At 41.0% G+C, this 18,106-nt stretch overlaps 1 protein-coding gene and 1 non-coding gene across 2 annotated transcripts in view; one reads left to right on the top strand and one right to left on the bottom strand.

Annotated features, from left to right (window-relative positions):
* AGBL1 (AGBL carboxypeptidase 1) overlaps positions 1 to 18,106 on the top strand; it is a 1,082,464-nt gene that overhangs the window by 446,212 nt on the left and 618,146 nt on the right. The window lies entirely within an intron of this gene.
* Positions 3,008 to 3,138, bottom strand: LOC142457603 (small nucleolar RNA SNORA1). Its single transcript, XR_012786307.1, has one exon. It is a non-coding gene; the product is annotated as a small nucleolar RNA SNORA1 (small nucleolar RNA).

The following is an 18,106-nucleotide window of genomic DNA, read 5'->3' as shown; positions in this document are numbered from 1 at the left end:
TGAGTTATAGATGTGGTACAAATTTAGGAGTACGGGATTCTTTGAGAAAGAGTGTTTATAGGCATATTGCATGATCTTATTATAATTCTCCTTAAACTTTTTAAAGACCTTGTAGATAGACCTAGATGGAGAACATGTTAAGACACAGTAACTTCTTGTTTTGATATTTTTTGAATGAACGTTTCCATAGTGTTTACCCTCTTTTGCTTAGACATACAGATTAGTCATTGACTTAGTGCATATAGAGATTTATCACGGACATTTTTTATAGTTCTTATGATCATGATCTGGCTATACTTCATCTTACCGAATGCTTTCTTTCCTAAACATTAAACTTAGATACAGGACTTCCTCGGTACTTTATGGCGTATCTTCCAAAACCAAACCAAACTCACTGCCATCGTGTCCTTGCTGACTCATAGAGACCCAGAGACTAACTGCTTACAGAGTAAAAAGCCCAGTCTTTCTTCCTCGGAGCTGGGGGTGTCTTTGTGAGGTTTCTCAAGTGGGAAATATCTCGGTTCTTGGCTTAGTCTGAGAAAGAGTGCATGCTGAAGCCTGGCTTGTAATCCAAGTGTGTTTTGATGAAGGATGGGCGAAGTTTCAAGGCTTCCAGTCTCAAAAGGTTTCAGGGAATGGTGCCAAACTGTGCGGAAGTCGCGCTGGGACCCACACTGAATAAGGACTCCCTCATGAGACTGCATGCTGCCACGTGGTGAACTGGGGCCCGAGTGGGTGCAGGAGCAGGGTAAAAAGAGACCAGCCCTCCCACTGCTAGCGTATTTAAATTCTCTGGCTGGGGAGGCATGGTTGGAGGTCTTGGTTGACCCCATTGGCTGAATTAAGCCCACCTGGGTGGGTTCATGAGCCTGGGCTTGGTTTGGGTCACCCAGGTGTACCGCCCACCTGGCTCAAGGGCCTGAATTGGAGCATGCCCAGTTCTGGGGATCATCATGGGTGGCTAATGCTTACTTGATTCCTTCTCAACCCCCTCTATGGGACCTGTACAAGCATGATGTGTGTGTGTGTGGGGGGGGCAATAAACAACCTGTTGTCCCTATCCTGGCTATGTAACAGTTTCAAAGTGCCAACCACATGGATCAAAGTCCAGCTCAAAGCCACTACACTTCCAAGGCCTAGATCTTGTTCATTTGTTTTATTCTTGTCTAGTAACGCAAGATAAGAAGAAAGTCAGCATATATGAGGACACGGGACAGAAGAGCTTTAGTTTTGTCAAGATTATAGGATCTTCGAGGAGGAGGACTAGGTCATATCCTATGTCAACTGCCCATTGAAGTTGATAACAATAAATATGTGTTGCATTTAAAATGTTAGGGTTCCCCTTTGCAAGAATCTCTCATGAAAAGTACCTTAAGAGATTCAGAAGCTTGAACCAATTAAACCTTGGTGGTACATGTTGCCATAGATGAAAATTTTGGTGAGGAAACTGCCTGGGGTTTTAAAATCAAAATAGTGCTGTCAAGGTCATTCTGATTCACAGTGACCCTATCACATAGAGTATCACTTCTCTGGGCTTTCAAGGCTCTGTATCAATTAGACAGCATACTGCTTCACCTTTGTCCCAAAGACGGGTGGCTTTTCAGTTATCTGACCAACACTGAACTCACTGTACCATCAGAGCTCCTGGAGGGGAGTCTTTAGCATTATAATAAAACTGCACGATTTGTTATAGAGGTAATTTCCTCACAAAAAAATTCAGTTGTTTCTACAAGAAGGAGAGAGGTTTAGTAGAAATATTAGAGCATGTTTAATACCATCATTCATTGCTTACTTTCTCGATGACTTTCAGATTAATACTATACTCTCCAGGCTTTAGCCATGGCCCCAGTGTTGGCAATAGCTCAGAACTGTTTCCACTATTTCATATTTCTGATATGTGTTCTACATGTCTCTATGACCAAAAGCAAATTTACCTTCCTTAATAATGCCATCTAGTGCTTGCTTCAGCATCACATATACTAATAATGTCTTCTAATCCTCACTGGATCATTTCAACTCCTATGCCTGTCATTCCAAGGGTTATATATTCTGACATTTGTCATTTGATTATTGAGAATTTGCTACTTGAACTGGCTGCTAAATGAATTGGTTCATTTATTTTAAATATTACCTCGTTAGATGAATAATGGAGGATACCAGGGAGAGCAGTTGAAAATATCACATGGACTCCGAAGTCTTGGAAATGATATCAGCATAACCCCTAGACTCTTCTTAGACTATACCTGGAATCTTCTCCTATCTTCCTAACCCATTCTGATCATGAAGAAAATCACATTGGATCCCTAGGCTGGCCAGATTCCCTCTGTACATGCTAGTCCTCTCCCAGCGTGTCCATCCTCCATCTCACTTGTTCATGGACCACTGTCATCTACATATCTGCCATGGGGGATTTTTTCTGTCTTTTCCAAGGGGACATGTGATGTTTCTCATTTGTAACCCACAATACATTGTGTTTTCTTGTCAGCCACGACAATTTAAATCTTTATTTATTCTTCCTGTCTCCTCAAATGGACTAATCCTTTATGATAGGACTGCATTTTCCCCGTCCCCATGATCTGTTCCTCAGACACACTTAGCCCGTGTAGGGGATAAGGAATGGCAGGAACTTCTTTGTTTTTTTTGTTTTTTTTTTTTAAACCTTTTTTATAAATTTTATTTAATGTTAATAAATTTTATTTAATGAGTTTTACATGTCTTTGTCATCCATCTGTTGCTATTTAGTTGGCTCAAAATCTTGTAAAAGTTCATCTTCAAGGTAGCCCTTTTCAAGGCGCCACCGTCGTCCAGTAGGCATTTATCACAGATCTGTCAATTCTTGTTATACCACACTTTAGCCTCCATTATGGACAAATGTCAAACATTTCATGCCTGAAACTTGTTATTCTCTTCAGGGCCCTAGAAGTAGAAAGTACATTTATGTTTGGAGGGGAAATAACTATTAGTGCTAAATAGTTCTACATTGTTAACTTTTAATACTGCTTGAGCAAAGTGTTACAGGTCTCATTGTCACCACTGCAATTAATCCACAGTGATGGAAGCAAAACCTGTCATCCTTTCAGCCCCAACTGTCCGTCTGGACACCATGATCAGCTGTGCCCACTTTCTCAGACTGAGGCTGGGAACTTCTTTGTTTATATCACGTCTTGTCTACCAACTTAAGGATCTTGGTGGCACAGTAGCTTACACATTGGGCTGTGAACCACAAGGTCAACCGTGCAAAGCCACCAGTTGCTTCATGGGATGAAGGCAAGGCTTTCTACTCCCATAAAGAGTTACAGGCTGGTACAGATAGCAACTGGAAACACAGGGAATCCAGAACAGATGACTCCTCCAGGACCAGTGGTGAGAGTGGCGATGCCTGGAGGGTATGTAGGGTAGAAAGGGGTAACTGATTACAAGAATCTACATACATCCTCCTCCCTGGGGGAGGGACAACTGAGAAAAGGGCAGGGGGAGATCTGATAATGTAATATATGACAAAATAATAATAATATATGAGTGATGAAGGGTTCATGAGGTAGGGGGGAAGGAGGGGGAAAATGAGCAGCAGATATTAAGGTCTCAAGTAGAAGGCAAATGTTTTGAGAAAGATGATGGCAACAAATGTACGTATGTTCTAGACAGAATAGATGGATCAATGTGCGAGCCCCCAATAAAATGATTTTTTTTAAAAAGAGTTACAGGCTTGAAAAATCACAGGGGCAGTTCTCCTCTGTCTTATCATGCTGCTTTGAGTTGGAATGAATTTGGATGGCGGTGAATTTGTTCACTAGTTTATCATATCTGAGAGCGTAGATGAAGCCAGGTCAAAGTTGCTGCTGTCTTTGTTAGTTGCTGTCCAGCCAGGCCCTGGATCATGGTAGCCCTAGGCAAATAGACCATTGTCAAAGAGTTTCCACTGGCTGGCTTTTTAAAGTAGATCAGTAGATCTTTCTCACTGGGCCATCTTGTTTTGGAAACTCCACCGAAACCTGCTGGGCATCATAGCAACGCATAAGTCTCCCAGAACAAACAGATGGTGGCTGTGGATGGAGTGCATTGACCGGGAGCTGAAGTCGGGACTCTCTTTTGGAAAGCCAGAATTTGACCACTAAATCACCAAATGCCTCACCAGGTACTAACGATGGTAGATAAATTAGTTGATGTCTCTACCTTAATCACAGTAAATGCCAAAGACCTTCCTGGAAAAACAAAAAAATATTCTGCAGGGTCTATCTGCTACCTTTCTGACTTTATCTCCATGTTCTTGCTGGCCCATTCACTCTGCTTTGAGCAAGTTGGTCTGCTTGCTCTTCGTGGAGCTCAGGAAGGGTGCCTGGGGTCATCCCACTTGCACTGGTTGCAGCCTCTGTCTGAAGTGCTTTCCCTCCACATGGACTGCTCTGCTCCAATAGCACCTCGCTAGAGTAGCTTTCTGTGACCCTCTGCTACCAGGCAGCCTTGCCCCACACAGTCTGCCCTATCTACTTTACTTTTCATAGCTGTTTCTATAGCACTTAGCACCCTCTGATGTAATAGCTGCCCAATGGCGTGGCTATTCTTTGTCGCCTCTTGCTGTGTGAAAGGGAGTCCTGGAAGCATAGTGGGTTATGCACTGGGCTCTTAACTGCAAGCAACATCAGTAGTTTGAAACCACCGGCAGTTCCATAAGAAAAACATGAGGCTGCTCCCATAAAGATTATATTTATCTTACGGGAGCAGTTCAACTGAGTCCTAAAGAGCACTATGAGTTTGATTTGGGTTAGGTTTGCTATAGGAGAGCATCATGAGGTACAGAATTTGTCCTGTTCACTGGTATATATCTCTAGTTTCCAGAAGAGTGTCTAGTGCTTTATAGGCAAAATCCGTTGCAATCACATTCACTGAAACCCGTGCGTCAGAGCAGAACTGTACTTCTTCAGGTGTTTAATGGCTGGTTTGGGGGATGGAGGTCCCCAGGTCTTTGTACTGAGGCCCTGCTGATGAAGCTGAACCACTAACCTTTCCAGTGGCCCTGAAAGAGCTGAGTACATTAATTGTTTGTTCCACCCAGGGATTCCACTACACAGGAAGTACTCAATTAATATTTGTTAAATTAAGGATTGTACGTTAAGGAAATGGGAGGATGTGAAGGAGTACAGAACATGTAAAATGGCTGTGCATTATTACTGAATATAGGTAGTGATTCCCACCAGCCATCTCGATTCCTCTCTCCACATCAACAGACAGATACCTCTATTAAATATGAATGCTGCTTCCACATCTTCAAATCCCATTCAGGCACAATGGTATCAATAATGCAAAATACATCATGCCTGGCATCGCTTGTGAAGGCGATTGGAAGTAAAGAGGAAAGAGCCAGAACACATCTTCCTACAGCAATCCTGTATCTCTCGTCACAATATTTTGGTAGCTTGATTGAGGCATTTTATCCAGGATTGCTTGAATTTATTGCTGCAGTTACTTGTACGAAGCCATCAGGTTTTAGAGTTTTCTCATTTGTAGGAAGCTGGTCAATTTATTTGATTAGCATCATTTCCAGTGTCTGACTCTAAAATAAGTGATTGAATGGTTTACATTCTTAGTGGTGAGCTAATGAAGAGACCTCAGCAGCTACAGTCAAAACTAGGTTGTCTGATTCAAGTCAGGTAATAGCAGCAAGGGAAAAAAATCTTAGCCTACTTCACTGGGGAAATGATGTATGTGGTAGGCATGGTTGATTTGGTTCCAACTCATAGTCACCCTGTTCAAAATAGAACAAACCACTACCCGGTCCCATGCCGTCCTCACAATCTCTGTTTTGTCTGGGCCCATTCTTGCAGCCATTATGTCAATCCATGTTATTGAAGGCTTTCCTCTTTTTCACTGCCCCTAGACTTTCTAAAACATGATGTCCTTTTCTAGGGATTGGTCTCTCCTGATAACATCCAAAGTATGTGAGACAACGTCTCGCCATCATCACTTCCAGGGAGTATTCTGGCTATAATCTGTTACAGCCAAATCTGTTTGTCCTTTAACAAGCCATGGTACTTTCAATATTCCTCCCTAGCACTGTAATTTAAATGCATCAAGTCTTTGGACTTCCTTATTAAATGTTCAATTTACGCATGCATGTGAGGTGATTGAGAGGGCCAAGGATTGGGTCAAGCACACCATAATCCCCAAAGTAACAACCTTGCTTTTCAACACGTAAAGAAGTTTTGTGCAGCACATGTACCCCATGCAGGGCGCCGCTTGATCTACTCACTGCTGTTTTTGTGAATATTGATTGTGGATCCAAGCAGGATGAAAACCTAGACAACTTCAGACTCCTTTTTTTATCATGCTACATTTTAGCCCAGCTGCTTTTTTTGGTTTTCTTTATATAAAGTTGTAATTCATATTGAGGGCGGCAACCCTTGAATTTCATCCGCAAGTGCTTTAAATCCTCCTTACTTTCAGAAAGACAAGTTGTGTCATCTGCATATAACAGGTCACTAAGCCTTCCTCTGATCAATCCTGATGCCACATTCTTCTTCGTTTAATCCACTTTCTCTGGCTATTTGCTCAGTATACTGATTGAATAAGCGTGGTGAGAGGCTACAAACCTAAGGCATTCCTTTCCTGAATTCAAATCCGTAAAGTATGTCCTTGTTCTGTTCACACAGCTGCCTCTTGATCTGTGTGTAAGTTCCACACCAGCACATCCACACTTTCTGAAATTACCATTGTTCTCAAGGCTATCCATAGTTTGTACAGATCCAGAGTTTAAAGTCTTTGCATAGCCAATACACCACAAATAAACACCTTTGTGCTACACTCTCCTTTCCATCAAGATTGAGCTGATGTCAGCAATGATATCCCTTGTTCTGTGTCCTCTACTGAATCCAGCCTGGATTTCTGGCAGCTCCTTGTCCATCACCTGCTGCCATTGTTCTCAAGGGATCTTCAGTGAGATTTTACGTGCATGGTTTTGTGACTAGACAATTAAAGTGATTCTGTGGTTGAAGTGTAGTTTCTCTTCCCACCCTCTGTTCCACCTCTACGATTGATAGATACAACTTGATGGTGGTTTGGTTTTTTTGAGTCTGTCATTTTATATTCTTTCTTCTTCAATTTCCCCATAAAGGCTCTGATGGTACAGAGAGTTCAGTGTTGGTCAGATAACTGAAAGGCCACCCGTCTTTGGGACAAAGGTGAAGCAGTATGCTGTCTAATTGATACAGAGCCTTGAAAGCCCAGAGAAGTGATACTCTATGTGATAGGGTCACTGTGAATCAGAATGACCTTGACAGCACTATTTTGATTTTAAAACCCCAGGCAGTTTCCTCACCAAAATTTTCATCTATGGCAACATGTACCACCAAGGTTTAATTGGTTCAAGCTTCTGAATCTCTTAAGGTACTTTTCATGAGAGATTCTTGCAAAGGGGAGCCCTAACATTTTAAATGCAACACGTATTTATTGTTATCAACTTCAATGGGCAGTTGACAAAGGATATGACCTAGTCCTCCTCCTCGAAGATCCTATAATCTTGACAAAACTAAAGCTCTACTGTCCCGTGTCCTCATATATGCTGACTTTCTTCTTATCTTGCGTTACTAGACAAGAATAAAGCAAATTAACACGGACTAGGCCCTGACAGTGTAGTGGCTTTGAGCTGGGCTTTGATCCATGTGGTTGGGTTCACACACACACACACACACACACATTCACACACACACTCACACACACACACCACACACACATATCACACACACACACCCCACACACACCACACACACACACCACACACACACAAACACACACTCACACACACACACTCACACTCACACACACACCACACACACACACCACACACACACCACACACACACACCACACACACATACACACACCACACACACACACCACACACACACACTCACTCACACACACACACCACACACACACACGCACACACACACTCACTCACTCACTCACTCTGTGCTTGTACAGGTCCCACAGAGGGGGTTGGGAAGGAACCAGGTGAGCATGTGTCACCCATGATGATCCCCAGGACTAGGCCTGCTCCCATTCAGGGCCCTGAGCCAGGTGAGCAGTCCACCTTTAGTGAAATATTGTTTCATTCAGCACTGCAGCGTGCGTGTGTGTGTGTGTGTGTGTGTGTGTGATTTTAAAAAAACTTTTCTGAAAACTTTAGGAATGCTTTTAGGCTATGACAACTGTTTCAAGAATCGTGACAATTCCCCAGACTCTTCTGCCCATCTATATGTAGGTACTGCCAACTTTGCCACTAACCACTCTGTGCATTCAAACGAACCCAAATGTTGCCAAGAATACCAAAAATCTGGAGCTCTTATGCAGTACAATGGGTGTATAATAGAGTGGAGTCACTTTGAAAAGTATTTTTGTAATTTTAATTGAAAAATACATTTATTATCTGACTTAGTAATATCACCCCCTAGGGATTTACCCAAGAAAACTGAAAGTTTATAACAGTTCTACTTATAATTAACACAAACGGGATATAATCCAAATGTTTATCATTTTCTGAGTGGATAAATGCATTGTGGTATATTCATAAGATGGAATACTATTCAACAGCAACAACAACGAGGAACATAATACTGATGCACGCTATAACATAGATGAATTTCAAAACACATTTTCATTATCAAAAGGAGCCAGGCACAAAAGGGAACACATAACATATCATTCTATATCATAAATTTCTTAAAGATGTAAAATTAATCTAATGTAAAAGAAAGTCAATCCGGTGTTGTTTGGAACCAATTTGGGTTACTGACTGGAGAGAAGGTTGTGGGACATTTCTTGGAGGCAGTGAGACTGTTATACTGCTTGGTTGTGGTGATGAGTTTGTGGACATGCATACGGTTAAAACACACCACTTTCCGCTGATAATGCAGCTACAATCTAATCACCAGATAGGGTGAATCACAAAAGCAGAAGTTGGTTTCTGTCACCAATGAAGCTATGAGAAGTCCAGACTCAGGACCCCACCTGAGTTTGACAGAAGGCATTCTCTCTCGGCCCTACAGGAAGATCTGTGTTTCTTTCAGCTTCTGTAGTTCTGAGGTCTCCCCGCTATAGCAGTTAAGATTCAGACACTGGTTTTGGGGAAGCCCAATTCAATTCATAACAAATCAAACTAATAAAAAATTAACAAAATTAAAACAAGTTGAACTTGTGTTTAAAGTGTATGTTCCCATCCAAATCCTTTGCCTGCAAACACACAGTACCATTTAAGCTCTTAGCATACGGGCCTGATGCAGACAAGGTTCCCCATGGGTATTGACTAAATAAAAGACTTTAAAGCAGTCATATCAATAAAATTATTATCACGTTATAGGAAGAATGATCTAACAGATAAAATATTTGTCTAAAATCTCAGAGATCAAATTTGGCAATGTTAATTTTCAACTTAAATTAAATTAGAATTAATTTAACTTAATCTAATGTAACGTAGAATGTATCTTAATCAGTTGCTCTTATTTCAAGGTTCTAGGAAAATATTTAAATCATTTATCTGTTTTGAGCATAAAGTCTTTTAAAATATGTGAACAGCCTTAAAATTTTAAAGCTTTATAGAAGTACAAGAAATAAGCAATAGAATTTATTATAGATTTTTTCTCTCTTATTTTGACTATAGTATAATAAGAGTTAAGATTTGTTGAGTGCATGCAGAGTGCCACACATTTAAAATGCTGCATATAATATAAAGCCACTTTAATTCTGAGAAAAACTGTATGAGGTAGGTGGCAACTTCATCATCATCATCATCATCATCATTCTCTTTTTTATTCCACCCTCATGTATATTTTGTAAATGAGGAGTGGAGAAACCAAGGCTCTTGGAGAGTATATGGTTTTCCCAGAGTGACAGAGGCAGTTCGTGGTAGAGCCAGGACTTGAATCCAATCTAGATTCAAATCTCCCATAATTATTTTTAAATCATTTTATTGGGGGCTCTTATAAATTATCACAATCAATACATCCATCCATAGGGTCAAGCACATTTGTATTGCCCTCATACTTTTCAAAACATTTGCTTTCTACTTTCGCCCTTGGTTTCAGCTCCTCATTCCCCACCCTCCCTGCACCGCACCCCCAACCCTTGATAATTTATAAATTATTATTTTGTCAAGTCTTACATTGTCCGATTTTTCCCTTCACCCACTTTTCTGTTGTTCATCCCCCAGGAAGGTGGTTATATGTAGATCCTTGTAATCGGTTTCTGCCCCACCTTTCCTCCACCCTCTGGAATTGCCACTCTCAGCACTGATTCTGAAGGGTTCATTTGTCCTGGATTCCCTGTGTTTCCAGTTCCTATCTGTACTACTGTACACCTTCTGGTCTAGCGGGATTTGTAAGGTGGAATTGGGATCATGATAATGGGGGGGGGGAAGCATTTAAGAACTAGAGGAATATTGTATGTTTCATCGTTGCTACACTACCCTGACTGGCTCATCTCCTCCCCAAGACCCTTCTGTAAGGGGATGTACAGTGGCCTACAGATGAGTTTTGGGTCCCCACTCAGCACTCCCCCTCATTCACAATTATATAGTTTTTTGTTCTTTGATGCCTGATACCTGATTACATTGACATCTTGTGATCACACAGGCTGGTGTGCTTGTTCCATGTGGGCTTTGTTGCTTCTGAGCTAGATGGCTGCTTGTTGACCCTTAAGTCTTTAAGACCCCAGATGCTATATCTTTTGATAGCCAGGTGGCATCAGCTTTCTTCATCACATTTGCTCATGTACCCTTTGTCTTCAGCGACCATGTCACGAAGGTGAGCATCATGGAATGCCAGTTTAATAGAACAAAGTATTCTTGCAATCAGGGAGTACTTGAGTGGAGGGCCAATATCCATCTGCTAACTTAATACTAAACCTATAAATAAATATATGTACATAGATATATTTCCCCATTAGCATATAAAAATATACTTACATATGTACATTCCTGTATTTAGACCTCTATAAATGACCTTTGCCTCCCAGTTTGTTCCTCTATTTCCTTTTACTTTCCTCTTGTCCCATTATCATGCTCACCCTCCATTTGGGTTTTAGTAATTCCTCTCAGTTACATTACCCTTGATCAAGCCCTACCAGGCCTCTTATACCCTCCTCACCACTGATTTTGAATCATTTCTTGTTCTCTTACCCTGGGTTTGTTAAAAACACTTCCTTTCTCCCACCTCCCACTCTCCCATGACCCCCTGGAACCATCGGTCCTGTGGTTTTCTCCTCCAGATTATCCCACCTATCTTATCTAGAGTAGATCTGCAGAGATAATAATATGCACAAAAACAAGACAGAGCAAAACAAAGCAGTAAAAGAAAAAACAACAACAACAAAAAAAATGACAAATAAAAGAGAAAAGCCTATAAATATATCCAGGACTGTTTGTTGACCTTCAGGAGTGTTTTCTGATAAAGTCTGATGGGGTATCATGATCTGGCCCCAAAGTCTATTTTTGGTACTCCATCAGGACTTCCTTGATCTGCTGCCCTTGCTGTTCTGCTGCACACCGTTAGTGTTTTGTCTGTGTGGTGGGGTCAGATAAGGTGCAACAACTGTGTCTCCAGTGTTATCCCCTGTAGGGCTATGGGTCAGTGAGGGATGTCATGTCTCATAGTCAGACCTGCCATATGGTCCTCTCTGTGCACTGGCTGCTCTGAGCAGGGATATCTTCATCAAGGTTTGGTGGGCCAGAATGTGCTCCACTCTCTCTCTTCTTCGCTTTTCATTTGATCCTCTGATCAGACATGTCCTCCCTGGTCTGTGGCTCCAGTGCTGTCCTCTGAAGTAAATTCTTCTGGGCGGGGAGGGCGACTGTCCACATAGTTGGGATTGGGGCAGGCCCCTCAGACCTCTCTACTGGTTCCCTGCTTCATGCCAGCATGTTGCATTCACATTATGGAGCACTGGTTGAAGTCTGGTCCCTCTTTCCCTGTGGAGATATAAACAATACCCTCCCCTTGGGTGGGTTAGTTCTCTGTTCCCCTGCTACTCGTTTTTTTCTGTTCCCCCCCCCCTTTTTATTTGGCTACCATATGCATACCTGGATTTGGTCTGGCCCCTGCCATACTACCTGGACCTCACCCCAGGAAAGTTTGTGTACAGTAACTTTTTCCATACATCTTTTTCACATTTTTAAGCTACCTCAGCAAACTCATGTTGTACTTGTCCTTTTGTGCTTGGCTTACTTTGCTTAGCATAATTTCCTCCAGTTCTTTCCATGTGGTGATGTGCTTCATGCATTCATCACTGTTGTCTAGCAATGCATAGTACTCCATTGTATGTATATACCACAGGTTTTAATCCATTCATTCCTTGATGGAAATTTGGGTTGTTTCCAACTACTTGTAATTGTGAACTGTGCCGCGATGAACATTGGAGCACAGATGTCTGGTCGTGGTTTGTTTCCTGCCTCTTCTGGGTTTATGCCCAGTATGAGGTTTGCTGGGTTGTATAGTAGCTCAATACCCATCTGTTTTAGATATCGCAAGATCTATTTCCAAAGTGGCTGTACATAACTACAGGTCCATGAGCAGTGGATGCGAGTCACTATGTCACCACAGCCCCTCCTACACTTGTTACTTTCTGATTTTTTGAACTGTGATATCTTTGAGGGTGTTAGATGGTATCTCTTTGTTGTTCTAAATTGCATTTCTCTTATGGCTAATGGTCAGGAACATTTTTCTCATATGTTTATTGGGCATTCGGATTTCTGGCCTTGTGAAACTTCTGTTCAGGTCCTTTGCCCACCTCCTCAGTAGGCAATTATTTTTTTTTGGAAGCTAGCAGAGTATTGTAGATTTTAGTAATAAGGCCTTTGTCTGATGTGTCATTGCTAAAGATGTTTTTTCCAGTCCGTGGGCTGTCTTATTACTCTCTTGGTGAATTATTTTGATGTACACAAGTGTTTTATATCACACTTGCCAATTTGTGACTCATCTGTGTTTGTGTACTTCCTTATTTCTGAAAGCCTATGTATACCCTGTTCTAAAGTTCTCACGTTGGTTCCAATTCCCTCATTGATGGTCCTAATAATTTGGGGTTTTACCTCGAGGTCTGTGATCCACCTTGAGTTTATTCTTGTGCATGGAGTGAGATAAAGGTCTTGCTTCATTTTTCTGCAGGTAGATATCCATTTTTTTCCCAGCACCACTTGTTGAAGAGGGCATCTGCTTTCCATTAAATATTTTTTGGATCCTTATCAAAGATCAGTTGCTTGTGTGCTGGTGATTTTATTTCTGAGTTTTCAGTTCTTTTCCATTGGTCTGAGTATCTGTCGTTATATCAATATCATGAGGTATCATGTGGCTATATCATATGTGCTAAGGTCAGGTAAAGCAAGCCCTGCCACGGTGTCCTTCTTAAGGAGTTTTCTGCTAATTCTGGGCTTCTTCCCTCTCTCTATTAAGTTGGTAATCAGTTTTTCCATTTCTTTGAGGAAAGATTAGGGTAATTGTATTGGAATTGCATTAAACTTACATAGTGCCTTGGGCAGAACTGAAAATTTACTAGATTGAGTCTTCTAATCCATAGGCATGGGATATTTTTCCAATTGTTGAGGCCACTCTTGGTTTCTTATAACAGAGTTCTTTTAGTCAAGTATATCCCTATATATCTTGTGTTCCTTTAGTCAGGCATCTCCCTAGATATTTCAACTTGTGCTTGGCTATTGTGAAGGGCACCACCTTTTTGATCTCCTCGTCTGTGGAGGAGATATATTTTTGTTCTTTTAGTCAGGTATATCCCTATATATTTCAACTTGTGCTTGGCTATTGTTAAGCGTACCACCTTTTTGATCCCTTCTTCTGTGGTCTTGTCTGATATATAAAGCAGTCCAATAGACTTCTGCTTGTTACTCTCGTATCCCGCCACTCTGCCATATTCTTCTATTGCTTCCACTACTCCCCTTGTGGGCTGTTGGGATTTTCCATATATAAAATCATATCATCTGTGAATAACAATAGCTTTACCTCTTCCTTCTCCAGGTGAATACATTCGATGTCTTTTCTATGCCTTATGCTGTTAGCTAAAACCTCCAGTACGATGTTAAATAAGAGTGGGGACAAGGGACATCCTTGTCCGGTCCCTTTTTCAGTGGGATTGGTTTAGTCTTTTCTCCATTGACTACCACATAGGTTGTGGGTTTTTCATATGTAGCTTGTATTATCTTAAGGAATTTTCCTTTAATTCCTTTCTTTTGGGATGTCTTAAACAGGAATTGGTGTTCGATGATGTCAAATGCTTTTTCCACATCTATTGATATTATCATGTGGTTCCTATAGTTTTTCATGTCAATGTGGTGAATGATACTAATGGTCTTTTGAAGGTTGAACCATTGCTGCATCTCTTGTATGAATCCCACTTGGTCATAGTGAATTATTTGTTTTGTATACTTTCATATTCTATTGGCCAGTATTTTATTAAGGATTTTGCATTGATGTTCATTAAGGATATTGGTCTATATTTCTTGATTCTTTTGGGATCCCCGCCCAGTTTTGGTATCAGTGTTATACTAGCTTCATAGAAGTTTGGGAGTTTGTGGTTGTTTTCTATGTTCTGGAAGAGTATGTAGGATTGGTGACAATTCTTCCCTGAATGTTTGGTAGAATTCTCCTGTGAAGCCATCTGGCCCAAGGTATTTTTAGGTGGTGATCCCTTGATGACCTTGTCTATTTCTGCTATTGATATGGTTCTGTGGAGATTCTTGATGTCCATGGGGGATAGTTTAGGGAGGAATTGTTTTTCTAAGAATTTGTCCATGTCTTCCAAGTTGTTGAATTCGTTGGAATACAGTCCTTCATAGTTCTGTATAATTATCCTTTTTATTTCATTAGGCTCTGTTGTAATGTCCCCTCTTTCATCCCTCATCCATGCTATTGAAATTTGTTCCCTCCTTTCTTTGGTTAGGTTTGTCAGTGGTCTGACAATTCTGTTCATCTTTCAAAGTACCAACTTTTAGGAGCATTAATTTTTTCCATAGTTTTCTTATTTTCCCTCTCCTGAATCTCAGCTCTGATTTTTATTATTTCTTTCCCTTTGATATTAGTAGGACTGTCCTGTTGACTCTGCTCTAGTTGTTGTAAACTTTGTGCCAGAATATCAATCACGAGTCTCTCTTCCTTCTTCATGTGTACATGTATTGCTATGAAACTTTCTCTGATAACTGCCTTTGGCGTGTCCCATAAGTTTTGATATGTCATGTTGTCATTCTCAGTTTCTAGAAACTTCCTAATTTCGTCTCATATGCTTTTCAATAGTTATTCATCCTCCAATTTTTCCTGTTTTTTTCTTCATCTTCCTTTTGCTGATTTCCAGTCTCATGGCACAGTGGTCATAGAGAGAGGTCTATATGATATAAATGTGCTTAAAGTTATGTAGACTCACCTTTTGTGGTCTATGAATATGTGCCATGCGAGTTTGAAAATAATGTGATTTTTTTTGGTATTTGTATTTAGGTGAACAGCTCTGTAAATATCTATCAGGTCAAATTGTTGTGTTTAGATTTCTAGTCTCCTTGTTGAGTTTCTTTTCCTGTGATCGATCTTTCTCAGAGAGCAATATATTGAAGTCACGTACTAAAACTGTTGAACCTGTGATTTCTTTTCTCATCTTTTAGGGTGTTTGGTTAATGTATTCAGCTGGTCTCTCATTCAGGGCATATATGTTTATAATGCTTAGTAATTTTTTTTTACCATTCTCTTGAGCAGTGTGTGTATATATATATATATATATATATATATACACACACATATATATCCCTCCTTATCTCTTTTTATGATTTGCACTTTGAAGTTAATTTTATCTAAGATTAGGATTGCAACCCCTGCTTTTTTTGAATTGCTGTTTGCTTGGTATGTCTTTCTCCAGCCTTTAATTCTGAGCCTATTTTTGTCTGTTATCTTGAGATGTGTCTCCTGCAGGCAGCAGATTGATGGGTTGGGTTTTCTAAGCCAGTCTGATAGCCTGTCTTTTAATGCCTGAGTTCAACCCATTGATATTTAGGGTTATTATCTCCATCCGTGGATTCTGTGATGTCATCTTCTACCCTTTAAGTTGGGTGTTTTCCTCTGTCACTTTCTTATCAGTGTGTTGTGCATGTGTGTGTGTTTGGTTTATTCTTGACTTTTTTCCACGCTTGAGCCAGTGCTAACTTGGGGGCTGTATTCTCTTTGTTGCCATCTGGGTGGGGTTGTTTTATGTGGTAGTTTGTTATTTATGCTTGGTGAATGCTGTTCTTCTGCTCATACTGGGTTGGCAAGGATCTTTTGTAGGGCTAGGTTCGTTCTAACATATTCTTGGAGTTTTTCCTTGTGTTGGAAGACTCTTACTTCTCTGTATAGCTTGATAGATAATATACTTGGGTGGAGTATTCCTGGGTTTGCATTATTTTTCTTCAATTTTTGGAATATGTTACTCCACTCTCTCCTCTTCTTCCCAGTGTCTGCTGATAGGTCTGAGAATATTCTGATTTGGGAAACTTTATATGTGATTGCTTGTTTTTCCCTAGCTGCTCTCATGATTTTCTCTTTTGCCTCACAATTTGATAGTTTAACTATTATGTGCCTTGGTGACTTCTTCTTGGGATTCAGTCTAACTGGTGTTTTTAAGTCTCCAGAATGGCTGCCTGGTTTTCACTCATTAAGCTGGGGAAGTTTTCCTTCAAGAATTCTCTCACTATTGTTGCAGATGACTTCTTTCTTGTGTCTGCCTCTGGTAATCCAATTATTCTGATGTTGTTCCTCTTCATCGCATCAGACATAGCTCTTAGGTTTTCTTCATTTTCTCTGATGATCTTATTAGATTTTTGTTCCCGTTTGCTAAAGTCTGCTTGGCTGTCCTCTAGGTCACTAGTGTGGTTCTTTGTCCCCTCCAGACGGTTGGCAAAGTCCGTGAGTCTAATAATGGTTTTTGTAATCTCTTCCCTAAGCTTTAGTATTTCCCTTTGGTTTATGGACTTTATCTCCTATATCATTTCATTTTTTTCTGTATTGTTTCCCTTATATCCTGTATGACTCCATGCGGAATTCTGAAAAGTTCTTTCTGTTTCAGAGCAATGTCTGCTTATTATATGCACATTGATGGGTTCAGGTCATCTTCTTCCATTGCCTTTGTGTCTCCTGTTTGTATTGAAGTCATTAGGTCTGATTGCTCTTTCTGCTGCGCTGTTTTAGAGGAGCCAGGTGCCATTTTCCAGGGAGTTGAAGAGCATTGGCTCTTTCTGGGAGACTCATAGGAATGCTTCTTCGAACTGTTTGCAGCTAATTTCACTGTGGAATTGGCCTACCACTTTATCCTTCTGTTGCTTCTCTCTTTCCCTAGTCAACCAGTATTCTGTTATTTGGAGGGCAAGTTTGATGGTTTTCTCAGGGTACGCTGATTGGGTGGTTAGGCAATCACAAGGATGGTGCTATACCGGGTGATCTCACAAAAAGCTGTGATGGTGTGGCCTATGGAAACTTAGGATGCTGCAGAGTGTGTGTGGGCATACACACTGCAACTGGAGTTCTACAGAAGGCTGGTGCATTGCCCGCTATGATATAGAGCACTACTAATGTTTGGCATAATTTCCCTGGTCAGGTAGATGCCTGCGGAAGTTGGGAAGAGGTTCCCACAGCAGCATGGCATATTGGCGAGTGTTTTCTCAGTTGACTTATGCTTTGTAAGGCACAACGGCAGGTGAAGAAAATTCCTTCGGTTACGTGGGACCACAGAGGAAGGATAGGATTTCCCCCAGTCATGCAGACAGTATTTTCCTCCAAAGAAAGTGGGCAGGATTTCCCCAGCCAAGTGTTAAGCACTGCAGGGGGCAGGCTGGTAGAATTTCCCTGGGAAGAAGTTGGGTGGGACATCCCCTGGTGGAGAGTGGGTGGGCTTTCACCAGCCTCGGGTTACACTGTAGAGGGCTGAGCATTCCCACCTGGGTGGAAGACCAGAATGAATGTCCTCGCCTAAGGGGAGTGGTTCAGAGTTCGGCAGTGGAGTGTGAGAGAAAAGGGAAGAGTAAAAGAAGAAAAAGAAAAGAAAAAAAACTAAGTCTGTTGAGACTGTGGAGGGGATAGAGAAAAGTGAGGGAAACAAAAGTA

The sequence above is a fragment of the Tenrec ecaudatus genome, chromosome 9 (genome assembly GCF_050624435.1).
Source record: "Tenrec ecaudatus isolate mTenEca1 chromosome 9, mTenEca1.hap1, whole genome shotgun sequence".
Classification (NCBI taxonomy): Eukaryota; Metazoa; Chordata; class Mammalia; order Afrosoricida; family Tenrecidae; genus Tenrec; species Tenrec ecaudatus.
This window is presented reverse-complemented; position numbering and strand designations above follow the sequence as displayed.